This window comes from Eubalaena glacialis, chromosome 17, assembly GCF_028564815.1.
Source record: "Eubalaena glacialis isolate mEubGla1 chromosome 17, mEubGla1.1.hap2.+ XY, whole genome shotgun sequence".
NCBI classification, from domain to species: Eukaryota; Metazoa; Chordata; class Mammalia; order Artiodactyla; family Balaenidae; genus Eubalaena; species Eubalaena glacialis.
In genome coordinates, this window is record NC_083732.1 from 84,663,068 (window position 1) to 84,681,836 (window position 18,769).

At 44.3% G+C, this 18,769-nt stretch overlaps 1 protein-coding gene and 1 pseudogene across 1 annotated transcript in view; both read right to left on the reverse strand.

The window, feature by feature from the left end:
• Positions 1-18,769, reverse strand: part of FAM135B (family with sequence similarity 135 member B) — a 176,999-nt gene that overhangs the window by 105,901 nt on the left and 52,329 nt on the right. The window lies entirely within an intron of this gene.
• On the reverse strand, positions 2,942-3,039 carry LOC133077490 (U6 spliceosomal RNA; annotated as a pseudogene).

The window sequence follows — 18,769 nt, forward strand, 5'->3', positions numbered from 1 at the left end:
ATAGAAAAGAATACGAAAAAGAATGTATGTATATATGTATCTATAGATATATATACACACACACACACACACATAAACTGAATCACTTTGCTGTACAGCAGAAATTAACACAACATTGTAAATCAACTATACTTCAATAAAACAAAGTAAAACGAAAACAAAACAAAAACAATCATAGGGTTCCTTGTGGGGTGTTCCTGTCTGGAACATCCATCCTTGGAGTAGGGATGAGTAGTCCCTTAGTTGTTCACCTCCACAGACTTCTCCTTGTCTGAACAAATTTCTCATCTTTCCAGATACATTGCATTATTTGAAACATCTTATATAGGCTACTTTAAACAGTTTTAATTGAGGGAGCAAATTATGTACAACAAACTGGGTTTGGGCACAGATGTTGTTACTTATAACTCTATGGTTTGAAAAAGTCACTTCTCTGTAAGATGCAACAGACTCGAAACCGTTTTGCTCATTTCACGCTGCTCTACAAAAGTTAGCCTGGGATTGGTTGGTCTGAGTTCCAGGCACTTTATATTCCTTATCTCACTTGACCTTGGGTATGAGAGTCTTCATTTCCCTCATGAGGGAACTCAGGATCATTGGGTTAAGTTACATCCTCAGCAGCAAATGTATCAACAGTAGATGGTAGAATGGTGACTCCAAATCATGTGCTTTTCATCCTTTCATCTCTGAGTTTGTTTACTCATTTATTATTTAACTAAAGGACCCCACAGACAATGTTAGACATAATACCAGTCACTGGTGATGGTACAGCAACAATAAGGACTAGCCTGCAATGTTTAGTGCAATATTTCCCAACTTCTTTCTCTCCTCACTGCGCTCACGTTACTCCATCACTTCTGTTTCGCAGAAAAAGAACTGAAGTCCTAGCATGATGGAACAGCAGGCCTTGCGTACTATACTCATTCACATATGCACTGAATCAATCAATTAATTAGTTATTAATGAAGGCAGGGATACAAAGGGATGATTTTTGGAAGGTTCCCTATGTTGGGGAAAGCTCCAGTTCCCAGAACGTCTGACTCCTATCTTAGTCTGCAAGAAAACTCGAGTTACAAAGCAGAGACCGTGGCCTGGCAGAAATTCATACTTGCAGAAGGAGGGCAACTAAACCAAAGAATACAGGAAAGAAAAAAATACCCTTTAAATTCCTGAAAATGAACAAGGGCTGCTGATGTAACTTAGCCGTGAGCATCCTCCCAGCAACACTGAGTGGCCTTCATTACTTAATTATAAACCCTTTTCACCTATCTATTAGAATGAGCCCAGTCAGGCTAGCACTTGGTAACACTTTATTAGCCAATAACGTGCACTGCTATGTAATTTCAAAAGTAAAAGGCCAGAGGGCCGCCTCTAACACACTCCAGTCGCCCAAGACTGGGGTCCTAACCCCTGTGCAGTCTCAGGTGCTTCCATTTGTATTCTAATTACAGAGTCCAGTCCATGGCCTTGCCCCTCACGCTTTTGTAAGGACAAGAAATGGATTGGAGTTCAAAGACATGGATTTCCTCCGGGCTCTGCCATTTGTACACCGCGCACCTGTGAACAAGGAACTTACCTGGTCTGAACCTCGGTTTCTGCCCCTGTGACCTGCGGATGGGAGTTCAAGGGTTCGGAGGGTTGAAAGAGATGACCTAGGAGTGTACCGGGCACAGAGTCTAACATTTAACAGGTGCTCTCGGAGAAACGGCAGTGAATATACTGCTGGATGGGGAGAAGCGGGCAGCTGATGCGACAATGAAACGTTATCCACAGTGGAATCCTAGCAGCTGCTAGCAAAACTCTCGAGGGAAGTGGAAAGGGAATCCTCAATTGTTTCTTGATCCTGGGAAGACAGCGGGCTTGGAGCAGGGCAGTGGGCACTGGCTGGAAAGACAGAGTTTCAGGAATCTCCCTGTTTATAGCTGGGAGTCTTTGAGTGAGATGTTAACTCTCCCAGCCTTAGCTCGTTCACAGACGAAAATGGCAACAATGATTTGACTCACCAGGGTGGCAAGAAGAAGATTCCTTATTTTTTTGTTTGTTTCTTTTTGTTTTTCGTTTGTTTGTTTTTCTTTTTTACACTGTATATCTTAATTTTATTTTTTTTAACATCTTTATTGGAGTATAATTGCTTTACAATGGTGTTAGTTTCTGCTGTGTAACAAAGTGAATCAGCTATACATACACATACATCCCCATATCTCTTCCCTCTTGCGTCTCCCTCCCACCCTCCCTATCCCACCCCTCTAGGTGGTCACAAAGCTCCGAGCTGATCTCCCTGTGCTATGCAGCTGCTTCCCACTAGCTATCTATTTTACATTTGGTAGTGTATATATGTCCATGCCACTCTCTCACTTCGTCCCAGCTTCCCCTTCCCCCTCCCCACCTGCCTGCTGATGGAAAGTAGCTAAGTTCATGATTTCCCTCTCCTCTCCCTGCTCCCCCTGGGATGGCTCCTCCTGCCCTTCCCGCCTCTGTGTTGGAGACCTCCATCTAAGTCTTGCTGTTTCCAAGACTTTATACGCCACTCACAAGCTGAGAACCCTCAAATGCCTGACTCCAGCTGCACCTCTCTCCTGAGGGGACCTGATCCCTCGCCCGCTCGACATTACTCCTTCGATGTCAAATCCACACCGTAAACTTACATACCCAATATAGAACCTTTGGTTGTGTCCCTCCCCCAATCTCTCTCTCTTTTTTTTTATCAAGTACTTCTTGTTATTTTATTATTGGTAAATAATGGAAGAAAAAATGGTCCTCATTTTTATATCATTTTTTTTTTACATTATCATTCTTACAGTACTCTTTCTTTTTTGGCTAATTTTGTTGTTGTTCAGTCTCCTGTTGCTTTTAGGTATTATAAAATTTTTTTTAACATCCTTATTGGAGTATAATTGCTTTACAATGGTGTGTTAGTTTCTGCTTTATAACAAAGTGAATCAAAAATATGGAACACTTCACGAATTTGCGTGCCATCCTTGCCCAAGGGCCATGCTAATGTCGCTCCAATTTCAGCATATGTGCTGCTGAGGCGAGCACGCTCCCCCAATCTCTCAACCACAAAGAGTAAAATACTTTCTGGTCATCTTTTTTTTTTTTTAGGGCTTGGCCTAGGTGATTTTTTTTTTTTTTTTTTTTTGGCTATGTTGGGTCTTCGTTTCTGTACAAGGGCTTTCTCCAGTTGCGGCGAGCGGGGGCCACTCTTCATCGCGGTGCGCGGGCCTCTCACTGTCGCGGCCTCTCTTGTTGCGGAGCACAGGCTCCAGACGCGCAGGCTCAGTAGTTGTGGCTCACGGGCCTAGCCGCTCCGCAGCATGTGGGATCTTCCCAGACCAGGGCTCGAACCCGTGTCCCCTGCATTGCCAGGCGGATTCCTAACCACTGCGCCACCAGGGAAGCCCTTCCTGGTCATCTTTGATTCCTCTTTCTCCCTTACCCTCTCACCCAATCCTCCATAAATCCTGTGGGTTTACATTCAAAATGCGGTTCTGATGAATCCCTTCTGGGTCACTTCATAATCTTCTCTCAATAGAGAATATGGAAAACTTTATTTCTACTTCTACTATTACTACTCTTTAGTCTATTCATATAAAATATAAACCAGACTTCATCACCGCCCTGCCCCCATTGCATTTAGAATAAAATCTAAATTATCTACTATGGTTGAATTGGCCCAAAATGACCAGTTTGGAACCTGTAGCCCAGGTGAGGGTTTAGCACAGAGCCAGGTCTTTTCCTGAAGTCTAGGTCAGGCAAATATTTATAAAACGCATGACTGACCAAGGCTCCAAGTCGTCCCATCACTGAGAATTTGGCAACAATGTTTAATAAACATTTGTGGAAGTGAACTGAACCTGGGCTCAAGCAGCTTGCTGCTAGGGATCTGTTTGCTGCTATGTCCTCAAGATGACCCGGAATCCACACCTATCCTGTTCCCTTACAAACAGCCAGTGCTAAGTATGCCTGAAACATACAGCCTGGGGTTTTCTGAGAGGGGTATAACCAAGGCTCCACCTTCTAATTCTGAAACCCATTCTGTTAAAAAGTCATCAGACCCAGCAAATGGGAGGCAAAGAGCCCTGTTTATGTGATTCAGACTTTCCCGAGCCATCTGCCTCGGCCATATGCTTCCCAAGGAGAACTAAGTATAGCACAATTGCAGCTAATCAAATCTTTGTAAGAGCTGCAGCATCCCCGCCCAGTCATGGGCCCGGCATGTTCCAAGGAGCACAGAGCCCTTCTCCAGCCCAAGATGACCTTGGCCTTAATGGGAGACCACAGAATGTAGGGGGCAGTTGTGACTTGCTAGGAAAATATCAGGGAGTGCCGAGAGGCACTGCTGAGTAGGTAAGAACAGGTGGTCACTCTGCCTTTCTCTTCCACGGAGATGGAAGTCCCCTCCAGAAGGTCAGCCCCATGGCCACGGCTGAGCCAAGACTGACCAGTCCAGAGAGAGAGCTGCGCCCCAGGCCCCAACTCTCTCCAAGAGCTGAAGCCACCACTGTCCCCTCCCCGAGCCGTGAATGAGGGGAGCTCCCCCTAGTCAAGGCCATTCTCACCTGGACTCTCCTCCGATGCCTCACCTTCCTCTATTACACCCCTGTCTGTTAGGGCACATACCCCAAATGGTTAGCACAGGTACCAACCAGTCAGAATGCGTGCCAGGCACAGGGATGAGCAGGGTCCTGTAGGCCATCTGCTGTGCCAGGCACAAATCCTTTATTTATGGACTTCAGGGAATGCGAAGGTTTCAGAGAGGGACCAGGCTAACTGGCCAGTGGAGGGGGGGCAGCTTAGGCATTTGAGGGCAGTGGCTACCCCGACAACTGCTCCTTCCAGATGCATTGGCTGAACATCGCCCCTCGTTAAAATGCACATGTTTTCTCCAAACCACGTGCAGGTCAGCCCAGCGTCTCTGCTGAGACCTGTCCCTGCAGCTAGAAGGGTTATTTTTTTGCTTCTCAGAGTCCCATGCTTTCGTCTCACTCCTTCTCCCTCTAAACTCAGTGTCAGCCCAGAGGAACCTGAGCACCTGTCCTCCAGGACATGGGTGGCCTTGCAGCCGCTACTGCCCCCTTCCCTGCATCAGCATCTTTTCCTTCTGCTGTGCATCTGCAACAAGTGTCACAGAAGCATCTGTGCGTGGACCTGGAAATTACCCCAGGGCCAGCTCTCCTCTCTCCAACACAAACCATCTCCATCACTAGATACCCCCAGGCTCTCAAAGTTGGTCTGCATACCTTAGAGTCCTAGACTCTGATGGGTCACCCTGACTCAGACCTGGCAGTGGCTGAACCTAGTAATTGACCTTCAACTTCCCACACAGCAAATGCAGGACACAAGGGTGTCTACCCCATGCCCTGACCCAACTCTGAGATATTTCTTGATCTGAACTTCTTAGCTCCAGCCTACAACCGGACCAGTCTCAGCACAGCTGGAGTGTTTGGTAACCACCCACTCACGGGGTGCTGACACCTCAGGGAGTAGGACCCTGAGGAACTGAGCTGGGATCTGATCCCTCCCCATCTTCCTGGCCGACTTCACTCTCCCCTTCAGCAGCTTTCTCTGACCGTCGCAGCCTAGAGGGAATGTGGATCCTACACGTTCACTCGGCATTCGGAAGATGCTCCATTTCTGACTGTACCCCCTCAACACACTTACACCTCATTCATCAAAAATATTGAGAATTCCAGGGTCCGTGATGGATCTGCGGACATGAGACAGTCCCTGTTCTTGAAGAAGGCCATTATCATTCTCTTCCCATGAATAAATGTCATGATTTCCCCCAATAGTTTCACCTTTTGAATCGTGCACTTATAACCCATCACAGGTGATCAATGGGTGTTTGGTCAATTACAGAGCTATGGCAAGATGGCGTGAGGAATGTCAGAGAACTTTTTAGGCCACTGGGACTTGGAGGGGAGGGGCATTGCTAAGAGGTCTGGGTTAGTGTCTCGATTTTTCCCTATTACAAGGACGTGATGTTCCTTTCATCACTTTGCTTTCTGTAAAATGCAGCTATCATCTCTAATTATGGTATTGTCATGAGTACCAAATTAGATCACAGGAAGCAATGTCTACGGTTCGTTAAAATGAACACTACTTTTCAACGTTCTAATTACTTTCTTAATTATTTTTGGGGGAGGGAGATACTGGCTGAGAGTGACTTCTACCATGTCAAATACAAGTTTATTTCTGATTAGAAATAAAAGCTAATAAAACTAATACAAATTATGTTATTGATAATTTCCAGAGGTCCTAGCATAGTGCTTGCTCCAAGTCGGTAATCTATAAATATTTTTTGAATATTCTTTTTCCTATGACCTTTTTCCCACTAAGCTTTCTTCTTCTCATTCATCATAGACCCTGCTTGTCTTGTCCCTTCTTCAGACATCCTCTCAATGCCCCAGGCAGAGACCATTGCTCCCTCTCCTGATCCCAGAGCAGTTTGCAGCAGCTGACTTAGACCACCTGTCGTGCAGTTACGGTTCTGTGTGACTCTCCTCCGAGCCTGCAGAATACATCACTCACCACTGCATTCTTAGCTTCTAGCAAGGAGCCTGGCGTAAAAGAACACAATTAATATTTTTTTTAATGAATTGATAGCCTCATCCTCACCTCAAAGACCTGTGTCTCCTTGCAAACGTCACCTCTTCATGGAGATTTTCCCATTCATTGTAGTTACAAGTAGCCCAGGCTCTGAAATCAGCTCTGCATTCAAGTTCAGACTCCCCATTCACTTGTAATTTCTATTACTTTTCATTTAGTCTTCTTAAAAAAAATTATTGAAGTATAGCATATAGTATATACTCCATTATAGGTTATTACAAGATAATGGGTATAATTCCTTTGTTTTATACAGCATATTTTTGTTAGTTATGTATTTATATATAATAGTTTGTATCTGTTAATTCCATACCCCTATCTTGCCCCTTCCCCTTCCCTCTCCCCTCTGGTAACTACTAGTTTATTTTCTATACCTGTCAATCTGTTTCTGTTTTGCTATATACATTTGTTTGTATTATTTTTTTTAGAGTCCACATATAAGCGATATAGTACAGTATTTGTCTTCCTCTAACTAATTTCACTAAGCATAATATTTTCTAGGTTCATCCACATTGCTGCAAATGGCAGAATTTCATTCTTTTTATGGCCGAATAATATTCCGTTATATATATATATATATATATATATATATATATATCTCACATTTTCTTCATCCATTCATCTGTCCATGGACACTTGGGTTGTTGCCATATCTTGGCTATTGTAAATAGTGTTGCTATGAACATTAGGGTGCGTGCATCTTTTCAAATTAGCGTTTTCGATTTTTCCACTTGCAAATTACTTATGCTTTTTGAGCCTAATGTCCTTCATGTGTAAACTAACCATAAAAACCTCTTCTTCTAAAGCGTTATCGTGAAAGTTGGATAAGATAGTGATTGGCGTCATTATTTTTATTAACAGTGCGCTTTATCCATGTTCACACCTTTGTTGTGTATATTCCACCTTCTACTTTATTCAGCTTGGAATCACCTTATCCTCACCCACATGCCCCCCCCCCCGCATTGTTCTACAAGCTACTTGAAAGCACAGACAATAGGATGGTCATTTGAGTGTCTTCCCTGTGACCTAGGTGAGTGCTTTGAATAAATCAGGTGCTCAATAAGACTCTGGCAAAGTAATAGGTAGAGCATTAGCCTGGTTATCTCCAAAGGTAGACTGAGTCCTCAGTGAGGAAGACAAATTTTCCTTTTTCATCTGAGCCGCTATCCTAAGTCTGAGAATCCACACATCCATGTGGGGACTATTAGCTAAAAGGAAATCACATAGTTCTGTAAACCCATTTCACAGATAGGAACTGGGAGGCTCAAGAAGATGGAGAATCCAGCCCAAGGGCAGAACTAGCAGTGGAAACTAGAATCCAGCCTCCAAGTCCAGGGCTCTTCCTCCTGCCCCTCAACGCCCTCCCTTGGTGCTCGCCGGGGCACTGAAGGACTGTTTGCAAGGCTGTTTCAATGCCTTTGTGTCCGAGCAAATTCTATAAACAGCATCTGAAAGTCGCAGCAGCACCTGCCTGGGTGTCAGCCAAGGCTTGGCCAGTGGGCTCCAAAATCAATGCACACCTAGGCCTGTGTCCTCAGAATCAATTATTGCAGATTTAGATTCAATTACCAGATAGCCTCTTCTCTCAGGCTCATTTTTCTGCACGTCCCCACTCTGGCACAGAGGTGATCGTGCAAACTTGCTGATGTGCACCACAGCCGCCATCACCCACCTGGCATGAGCTGGGGGCAGGAGATGGGGGCAGCTCTCCTCTGGGACATCCCGGCAGAGTCGGCCTCCCCCACTGCATGCTGGGTGCCACGGCATCACATGCCTCGCGATCACACCTCACCTCCTCATTATTTAATGTCTGTTTGAGTTTCCTGGGATTCAGTCATGTAGTTCATCTCAGCAGCCATAGGACTGGGACTGAGAAAAAGTAAACTTTTAATGACTGTAATGATTTTCCCTTCTTTATTTTACGTATTTAACTTCTCCTAAACTAGATCCTTCCCAACGGCTTTTTTTTTTTTTAAAGATTTATTTATTTTATTTATTTTATTTTTGGCTGCGTTGGATCTTCGTTGCTGCGCACAGGCTTTCTCTAGTTGCGGCGTGCAGGGGCTACTCTTCGTTGTGGTGCACGGGCTTCTCATTGCGGTGGCCTCTCCTGTTGCGCAGCACCGGCTCTAGAGGCGCGGGCTTCAGTAGTTGTGGCACGCGAGCTTAGTTGCTCTGCAGCATGTGGGATCTTCCCCGACCAGGGCTTGAACCCATGTCCCCTGAATTGACAGGAGGATTCTTAACCACTGCGCCACCAGGGAAGCCCGGCTTTTTTTTTTTTTAACATCTTTGAGTATAATTGCTTTACAATGGTGTGTTAGTTTCTGCTGTATAACAAAGTGAAGCTATACATATACATACATCCCCATATCTCCTCCCTCTTGTGTCTCCCTCCCACCCTCCCTATCCCACCCCTCTGGGTGGTCACAAAGCACCGAGCTGATCTCCCTGTGCTATGCGGCTGCTTCCCACTAGCTAGCTATTTTACATTTGGTAGTGTATGTATGTCCATGCCACTCTCTCACTTCATCCCAGCTTCCGCTTCTGCTTCCCCTTCCCCCTCCCCATGTCCTCAAGTCCATTCTCTACGTCTGCCCCTAGGTTCTTCAGAACTTTTTTTTTTTTTTTAGAGTCCATATATATCCAACAGCTTTTAAGCGAAGTCAACTTTCTCTCGTTAGAACTAAAATACATACAAAAGCCAAAACTCTCAGCCCTCCTGGCTACCGCTCTCTCTCCCTCCTTGCCTGAGCAGTGACGCTTACCCAAAGGATGCCTCTACTGGCTGTCTCCATTTCTCCATCATTTTACTCACGCTTCAGTGCCCCCAAAATCTAGTTTCTGAACTTTTATCACCACCCAAAGAGCTCCTATCAGGTGATGAACGCGCTAGCTGTCACTAAGATGTCCAGGAAAGTTTTAATGCACGTTGTACTTGAATTCTCAGAAACTTTCTGCAATGTCGGTCAATGCTTCCTCCTTGAACTATCCTCTTCCCGTGGCCTCTGTGAAATCAAGTTCCACTAGTTTCCTCTTGACTCTAGGGTAGCTTTCGTCTGCCTCCTTATCAAAGTCACCTCCCTGCTGCCCTCAGTGTCACTCCCCACCTCCCTTACAACGGTTTGTTTTTACTTAAGTTACTGCTGGAGTCATATTGACTGTCTTCTCTTCCAACCAGAATGTAAGCCCTATGAGAGCACTAAATTGGCCTGTTTTATGCATTCTTCAAGTCCTGTACATAAAACGGAATGCGGTACATAGCCAGTCAATGAAATCCATGTGTCTAACCCAGACTCCTCCTCTACGTTCAAGACCTTGAAGTCCAGTCGCCTACTTGAGATCTTCTGTTTGGATTTTCAAAGGCAGCACATACCTAGCATGTTTCAAACCACCACTAGAGGGGGGAAAAAAAGCTAAAATGCTGGTTTCTCTTCCAACATTCCTTATCTGAGTAAATGGCTCTATGAGCCACCTTGTCATGTAAACCAGAAATCTGAGAGTCACCGTCTCCCTCCAGCTTCTGCGTGTGAGCCCTCATCTCTCCATCTCAACCACCAACCAACCTGCCCAGGCTCACCTGGCTTCTCAGCTGGACGGCTCAATGGCCTTTGTTCTGTTCAACCTTGCTTCTGATATGTCTCTCTACAATATTTCCAAGGAAGCATATTTTCAGTACACAAATAGAATCAAGCTGCTCCCCTGCTCAAAATCCTTCAGTATCTTTCCATTCCTTTTAGGATAAAGGAAACACTTTTTTGCCCTAATACAGTCCTCAAAGCCAATTTGCCCCTGTTTATCCTCATCTCGTTCCAGGCTCCCTTGTTCACTCTTCCGCAGCCACAGTGGCCTGCCGTCCCCCTTTGTCACTGCATCACCTTTGCCCATGCCGCTCCTTCTGCCTGGAGTGGCCCTTCCCTTCCCTGTGGATCATGCCAACTTCGGCTCACCCATCTCTTTCCCCAGAGAGTGTTCTCTCATCGCCCTAGACCTTGTCAAACCCATGATTACAAGCCCTCATAACACAAGGCATCTCTCTGAGTACTGTGATATTAGTTGGTGTAAAAATGGCTTTGACTAACCCAGCATCATCAAATAGCATGGGTGACTGTGGCCTGTGGCATTCTCTTGTTGATTGGTTGATTGATTGACTGATTCACCCATTCATCCAATAAATATTTACTGAGCACCAAAAAAAAAAAAAAAAAAAAAAAAATGGCTTTGACTGTTAGAATAATCTCCTACATTAGACCAAGTCTTCTGTGAAAGACAGGCCCTTTTCGCTCCAACAGAACTATCTGCTTGATAGATATTTGTTGAATGTGAAATTTTAAAATATATATTTTTAGGTTTGAAAAAATGGATAAAGACTCTAACCTACTGACTTTTTAATATCTTTTAAAAAATCATTTCCTTCTCATCTGATTACAAAAAATCATCAAACGAGTTATCCACTTGAAACAAAACTAGCACTGCAACTGTGGCAATGATTCAGAAACACCCAACTCCTTGACTCCACTGATTTATAAACTCTGAGATGGTTTCCTCCTTTGAAAATGGAAACAGAGATACTTTTCTCCAAAGACTGCTATGAGAATTGATAAAACAGTATTTACAAAATACCTAGCACAGTGCCTGGTATAGTCAGTTGCAACATCAATAGAAATTTATTAGTGCCATTGCTACCAATCCATGAAAATATGGGTCATCCACTGGCACATATTTCAGAAGGCTGAGGCAAAGTGCATTGACTCCAATGAAGATAAACAAGAACGTTCATTTTCAGGAGCCATGACTTTTCTCGCGCTTTAAACTTTAACAATATTGACCCAAACTGCTCTAAACCAAGGCAATCAATACTGGAGAACGTGTGCTCAGGTGAAGCTTTCAAACAGAATTTAGATGAAAGGGAAAGCATCTTTCAATGAGGTCTGGAAGTGATGTGAAATTCTTGTCATCCACCTACTCACTCTTTCAACCATCCATCAGTCCATGGACTCCACACCTCAGCACTGAGTGACAAAGCTGTGATAGCAGGTGTGTGAGTCATGGCAGTAAGCAAGTTTCTGTCCTCCTAGGACTTACACTGTGGTAAGGGGGGGGGAAAGAAATGCTCAAGTAATCATTCATTTATGACATCATAAATGCTACAAAAAGAGAAACGGAAGGGAATATGGCACACTTAATTTGGGGTGCGGGAAGTGTATGACCTAAAGGTGAAAAGAGGCATCTTACGGGCTATTAAAACTGAAGTTTGACAGTGGCCACAACAGACCCTACAAACCAATGTGAAGGGCTAGACTCAAAAGCAAGGCTCACAAAGGGAGTGGATGAGAATCACGACTCTAAATTCCTCAGTTAGATTAGAGGAGTGACGTGGCATCAGGTAGAGAGGGAAGAAAGAATTTTAGAGAGAACAAACATACGGATGTTTGGAGAAAGCTGTTGCTATGAAGTCAGTCTCTATTTACACCACCTCCAATGGAGGAGAGAAAAGAGGTGTCACCTCCTTTCATCCAAGCACGGAGGGCCTACCTAAACAGCTTAATACAGACCCCTCCAGTTCGGGGACCAGAGGACCAGTGCATGTTTGACTCCTCAGAAAATTAAGGCCACTCCATGCAGCAGGAGAGAGGTTAATGCATTGGGATAAGCTTAGACATTCAGAATTTGTTGAGGCAAAGGAGACATTATTTATGGACCAGACATGAGATCTGTAGGGAGAGCTGACCTGGTGCCATTTTAAGGCCAGCTCAGGGGAACCACGTGTGTGACAAGAAGATCCAGGCAGGGAAAGTCTATGTGAGTGAAACACATCCAATTACAAGATGGAGATCCAGGGCAGGCTGAGTCAGCAGGGAGGTGTGTGGAGTTGCTGATACAGGACCCCTGAGGTTACACCCCATTAGGAGCATGGAACACCAGCTCACATGAAAATGATGGTGAAGCCAAACAGACCCAGATACAAATCCCAATCCCACCATGTTTCTCCCTAAGCCTCAGTTTCCCCAGCTATAACTGGGAATAATGTTGATTATAACCATAGATTGTTGGGAAGAATACATCCCTATTTGTAGGATTGACAGGAAAGCTCAACTTAAGCTGCGAAGCAAAAGCTTTGAAACATCAGACTCCAAAGGTTAGCATGACTTTGTCTAAAACAAAGATAAAGGACAAGCTACAGACTAGGAGAAGATATTTTCTACACGATACATCAAGGAATCGTGAGCAAAGCTGTGTTTGGCAGGAGGTAGGAGACAAAATTACATCAATAAGGAGCAAATTATCCAAAAAAAGCAGCAAAGGTTGTAAATGGAAAACTCATAAAAGGGAAAATAAGAATAGCTCATAAACACATGAAAGGAAAGTGATTAGGGAAATGCAGACAAAACAAGATACTAGATTTGTGCAGGGAAATATCCTCATGAACTGCTGGTGGAAGTTTGAACTGGAACCTTGAAACGCCTTCTGGTAGTTTTCTTTCATTTAAATCTGCACGCCCGATGGATGCTTTAGCAACAGGGCTTTTTGTCATCTAGAGCAGGTCCTCACACATTCGCACAAGGAGGCATGCACAGCAATGTTGTCTGAGTCGTCATTGTGTACAAATGCCCCCCGAACAGTGGCGTGCCAGCACAAGTCTAAAAACTGGCTTCCAAACAGAACTGATTTGTAATGTTTACTGATTTCCTGGTGCAAACAGTCCTCCACCCCCTCCATGGCCAGTTTCAAGCTACCCACATGAAGTCACCAAACCTGGGAAGTGATGAACACAATCAACTCTCAGGCGCAGGTGTGAGATGACCACAGCACACCTCGGTCTCCAACTGCATATGTGAACAGACTTTGTTAAAGTAAGAAAAAAAAAAAATCTACCCATTATCTCTTGGTGAGTAGAACATGAAATGAAATGCAGAGAATGTATACCCGCAAGTTAGCCATGGTTTCTTTGGGGATGGGTGGGGTCTCGCATGTGGATAGTGGCTACAAAAAATATTTGTAACGTGCTCAAGGAGAATTTAGTCATAGATCACTTATGTAATCCAATTCATAAAATACTGAAATTTTTAAAATGACAGAGTGGTGTTCCTTATGCAGCAAATTAATGAGATGGCCAATTAATGTTGATTCCTTTATTATTCTCTCTTCTACCATTAGCTCCTGTGAACCCTGTGGGAAACAAATTAAGTTTGTTCATTCATCCATTAAATGCACTGTTATTGGGTGCCTACTTGTGCCGAGTGCTGCAGGAGAATACGGACGCGACCAAGACTTACATCAAATTCCCCAACCTCGGGGGGTGATAATCTTGTTGGTGGAGAAAGCTGTGTCTGGCAGGTCCTTACGGAACTAAATCAGTGATTCTTAAAGTAAGGTGGACTATGGGACATCACACTGTCTACTCTAGTCTTCAAAGACATTTACTCTAAATTAAGAGGAATTAAGGAAATTCTTATTAAACATCTGTATTCATGAGACAGCTGTTCCAAGGGCCAGAAAGTTCAAACTGTCTTCAACAAGAAAGAAAACTTCTCAATCCAATAGTAGCTCTAGCTTCAGGTATGGCTTGATTCCTTGGCCAAGGGATGAAACTCAAAACCCTGAATCCCTCTCTGCTTTCTCTTTCTCCACATCCCTTTGACTGTTCAGTGGACATCCCAAGGCTCTTCATCCAATGGGACCATGGGCACAGCAGTCTCAGAATTATCATCCTAGCACCCCAATAACCAGGAGGCTACAGAGAGAAGACAGGTCCCTCCCTGGAGGTCCTTGTCCAGGACCCAGGCATATATTGATTGTTTGAGCCCATCAAAGCCAGGCCTGGAGCTGGGAATCAATAGGCCACACCGCTGAGAAGACGGAAGAGGGACACTTCCCTAGGAAAATTAGGTCACTGTCGACAGAGAAAGGGAGTATAGAATCCAAAAAGTCAACTGCTTCAAGAGTGCCACTTACCATTCTAGGAGCTTCATGCTGTTTGAGCCATTTGGTTGAACAACAAAAAACAGGCCTCTTCTTCCCCAGGGGAAATTAAAACTCAGGAATTTTAAATGAATTTCTGACTCTTCAAACTGCAAATGGAGGGCCTTTTTCATAATGGAGCAAAAACAATCATTTACGGTCAAAATGTTCATTAGATTTCAAGTTCTTGAATTAAAATAGCAGCTTTTCCATTGACTAGCAACCTCGGTCAATTCATTTAATGACTGTGGGTCTGTAAGGTTTCCACTTAATCTTTTTTTTTTTTTTTTTTTTAATTTATTTTTTGCATGATGCCTACTGGTACCTTCTTTTTTTTTTTTTTTAACATCTTTATTGGAGTATAATTGCTTTACAATGTTGTGTTAGTTTCTGCTGTATAACAAAGTGAATCAGCTATATGTATACATATATCCCCATATCCCCTCCCTCTTGCATCTCCCTCCCACCCTCCCTATCCCACCCCTCTAGAGTGAAGTAAGTCAGAAAGAGAAAAACAAATTCTGTATGCTAACACATATATATGGAATCTAAAAAAAAAAAAAAAATGGTTATGAAGAACCTAGAGGCAAGACAGGAATAAAGATGCAGACGTAGAGAATGGACTTGAGGACACAGGGAGGGGGAAGGGTAAGCTGGGATGAAGTGAGAGAGTAGCATGGACATATATACACTACCAAATGTAAAATAGATAGCTAGTGGGAAGCAGCCGCATAGCACAGGGAGATCAGCTCGGTGCTTTGTGTCCACTTAATCTTTAAAGTTCCTTTTGGCCCTAAAACTCTGATGTATTTTGCACTTAAGTCTATTTTCTCTGGTTCCTATTTCAATGACTTCAAGGCAATGATCTTTGGAGTCTTTTCTCAATGAAAATGAACTAACCAGAAAGATTTAGATCACAATAGTTCCTCACAACTCCTGATGCAACTCTAAAATCCCAGGATGGCTGGTTCATCCCTTTGGTTAGAAGCCCTTTGCCCAGACTCCTCAAATGCACAAGCCCAAGGAAGACTGACACCCAAAAACAGTAAAGGCTCCCAGGGGATGGGTTTCTCAGACTGTGCTCCAAGGTGAGAACAGTCTAGTCTAGTAGGAAGGGTACTGGTCTAGGAACCTGGCATGCAGGTTCCCACGGTGGCTTTGACACTGGATCTTCAGGGCTACAATTTTATAGAGGCAATGTCTCCTTATCTATAGCACATGAGTGCTGTCCCTGATGGATACCAGGCATTGGGTACTGGGCCGCACGCTAAGAATGGAAAGGAGTCATAACAGCATGGTCCCCACCTTCACTGAGTCCTAGGCTGCAGGGACCAAGAGAGGAGTCAAGTGGTTTTCACAGGAATACATGCACACCATGATGACTGCCACAAGCCAAAGGCACCAGCACTCAGCCAGTTCAGGGGGGGCTTCCTGGGGGAAATGGACTTCAAGAAAAGTACTAAAGGAGTACTAAAGGAGAAGTAGGAGCAAAGAAGCAAAGGGGAGGACATACAAAGGGAGACGCATAAAATGTCCTACCTCTAGGTGCCTGCACACTAGTGGGAACGCTGGTGCCCATGCAACATGAATACATGGTAATAAGCAGTAAGAATTACAAAGAATGTTCAGATAAAATATGGGAAGGTTCTAAGAAGCAAGGTCACTCTTACGTGGAAGATAAAAAGCTTGTGTAAATAGGAAGAGGAATGTGATGATCTGGTAATATAGTAGGACATAAACAAGAAAAGACAGAGGGGGTGGGCTAAGCACATCTGGTAGGTATCACAGAACAAGCAAAGGCAACTACTTCCTGAGGGAAACGGGAAATAGCCCAGGCTGAGCCAGGGCGTGTGTCAGGGGAAAACTTGAAAAGTTTTATTTCAAAGACCTTGAAGATAAAGCTTAGAAATGTCCAGCTACTGGATGCTTCCTACTCTGTATCAAAAACCTCTCTCTAATTATCATACTAAGTGAAGTTAGAAAGAGAAAGACAAACACCATATGATACCACTTATACGTGGAATCTAAAATGTGACACAAATGAACTTACCTACTAAACAGAAACAGACTCACAGACATAGAGAACAGACTTGTGGTTGCCAAGGGGGAGGAGGGGGTGGGGGAGGGATGGAGTGGGAGTTTGCGGTTAGCAGATGCAAACTAGTATATACAGAATGGATAAACAACAAGGCCCTACTGTATAGCACAGGGAACTATATTCAGAATCCTGTGATAAACCATAATGGAAAAGAATATGAAAAAGAATATGTATGTGTATATGTATATATATATATATATATATATATATACTGAATCACTATGCTGTACAGCAGAAATTAACATTGTAAATCAACTATACTTCAATTAAGAAAAAAAAAATACTCTCTCTAAATGTTTAGCACTGCGGACTGAGACTCCCTCCTTCAAATCCAATCCCATCCTTGTTTTTTCTCTCAGTTCTCTGGCTGCCCCCCTCAGGCATCTTCACCTAGGCTCAGCCTAGGTGTTCATGGGGCCCCAGCCATCCTTGGCTGCCTTCTCTTCAAAACCCACAGAACCTCCACATGTAAACTTATCCCCAGTGCTGACATTAATCTCTGGGTATTTGCTGGTGACTCTGCATGAATGAACCTCAGCTTAAATCTTCCCTGGAACCAGCTCTGAGTTTCCTGTGTGGAGCCATGTTTGAATTTTATCACACTGAATTATTTTTAGGCAGTGGAGCCGCATCTTCCCCCGGCCCCGATCCCCTCCACTCAGTCTCATATGGAAGGCAAGTCGGTAACATATGTAAGCATGATTTTGTTACTATAATATAGTTTATGTATTTCAAGTGCATAACATTTGCTAAAGAAAATCCATGAAACCATGTCAAGCTATGATTGACATGCAGGATTGAAATAGGAGCTACAGAGGCTTAGATAAGCTTTTTTTTCTGATTGCACAAGATATTGAACATTTCCAATAACCATTGTTTGTATCTGTGTGATAAATACTTGGTTGCTCCTACCCACCCCCCTAACATTGTCTTTGGTGCTGTTTTTATTTTAATCCCCCCATGATCACCATTTGCCTTGATATTGCTCAAGAGTTCTAAAATTGATTCCGCAAGAAAAGTTCGGGATCAATTTTAGTTTCTAAGCTCCGTCTCTAATTATATTGAACACATGCTCTTCCTCATGCATATTAAAGCGAACTGTGAAGCATGGGGAGCTGGAGCAGTGCTGAAATCACACACAACCAGATTATCATGACCTGGGACGCGGTCTGTTCTCATGTCATACCACAGCCCTGTGCTGAGTGACACAGCAGCCCCACCTGGCATCCAGGCCCCTGGCCACGGTGCTACGAGGGGGTGCCTGTGGGCACGGTGTCATGTGATCAGCTCTGTGCCTGCCGGGCCGGATTAAAGACGGGTACATCTGCTAAGTCAGTCCCGCAATGGCGCACTGTTGAAACATGGGCACAGAGAACAGGAAACGCCGGCACAAGTTGAGGATGGGGATGGATAAGGAGGAGGAGAGGAGCTGATATTTGAACACTACTACTGCTTGTAGGGGACTTGCATCACCTAACTGAATCTTCAAGGGGACCCTGTGAGAGCCATTCCGTTCTTGCTGTCGTTTTCGTATGTGGAAACGGAGGCACCGGGCACTTGTTTCAGTTTCAAAGATGTGGAACCAGGGTTGAACCCAGATAGACTGTAGATGCCGTTCTGTGCTCTTCGATGGGTCTTCCATGTGTAAACACTCATTGAAACAACGGCATGAACATGTGGTTCACTGCCTCTTTTAAAAAAGCTTGAAAATATTTAAATAGTAAAATTGGGATGACGTGCAGTATCCTAAAAGCACATCCATGGGACACCGGCGGGGCAGCCCCTGAAGGTCTGATTTTGCTACGACAGTGTCCATGGGAGTGACGAGGGCTGGAGCGTGAAGCGAGTGAGGCTGGGGAGGAGGCTGGGCCCAGGAAAGAAGACTGAGCCTGACCAGAGTGATGTCAGTGGGCTTGGAGAGGACCCGAAGGACCCGAGGAGGAGGAGAAAGTCCCAATTGATAGGACTTGAAATTTGACGCAGTGTGGAGGGGGCGCTGGTGAAGGGGTTCAAGGAGTAATTCTGGCCCATCTTGCAGGACCGGGTGGGTAGCAGGGCCATTTATCAACACAGCTGATTTATTCCTCCAGCTGACGCTCAGCA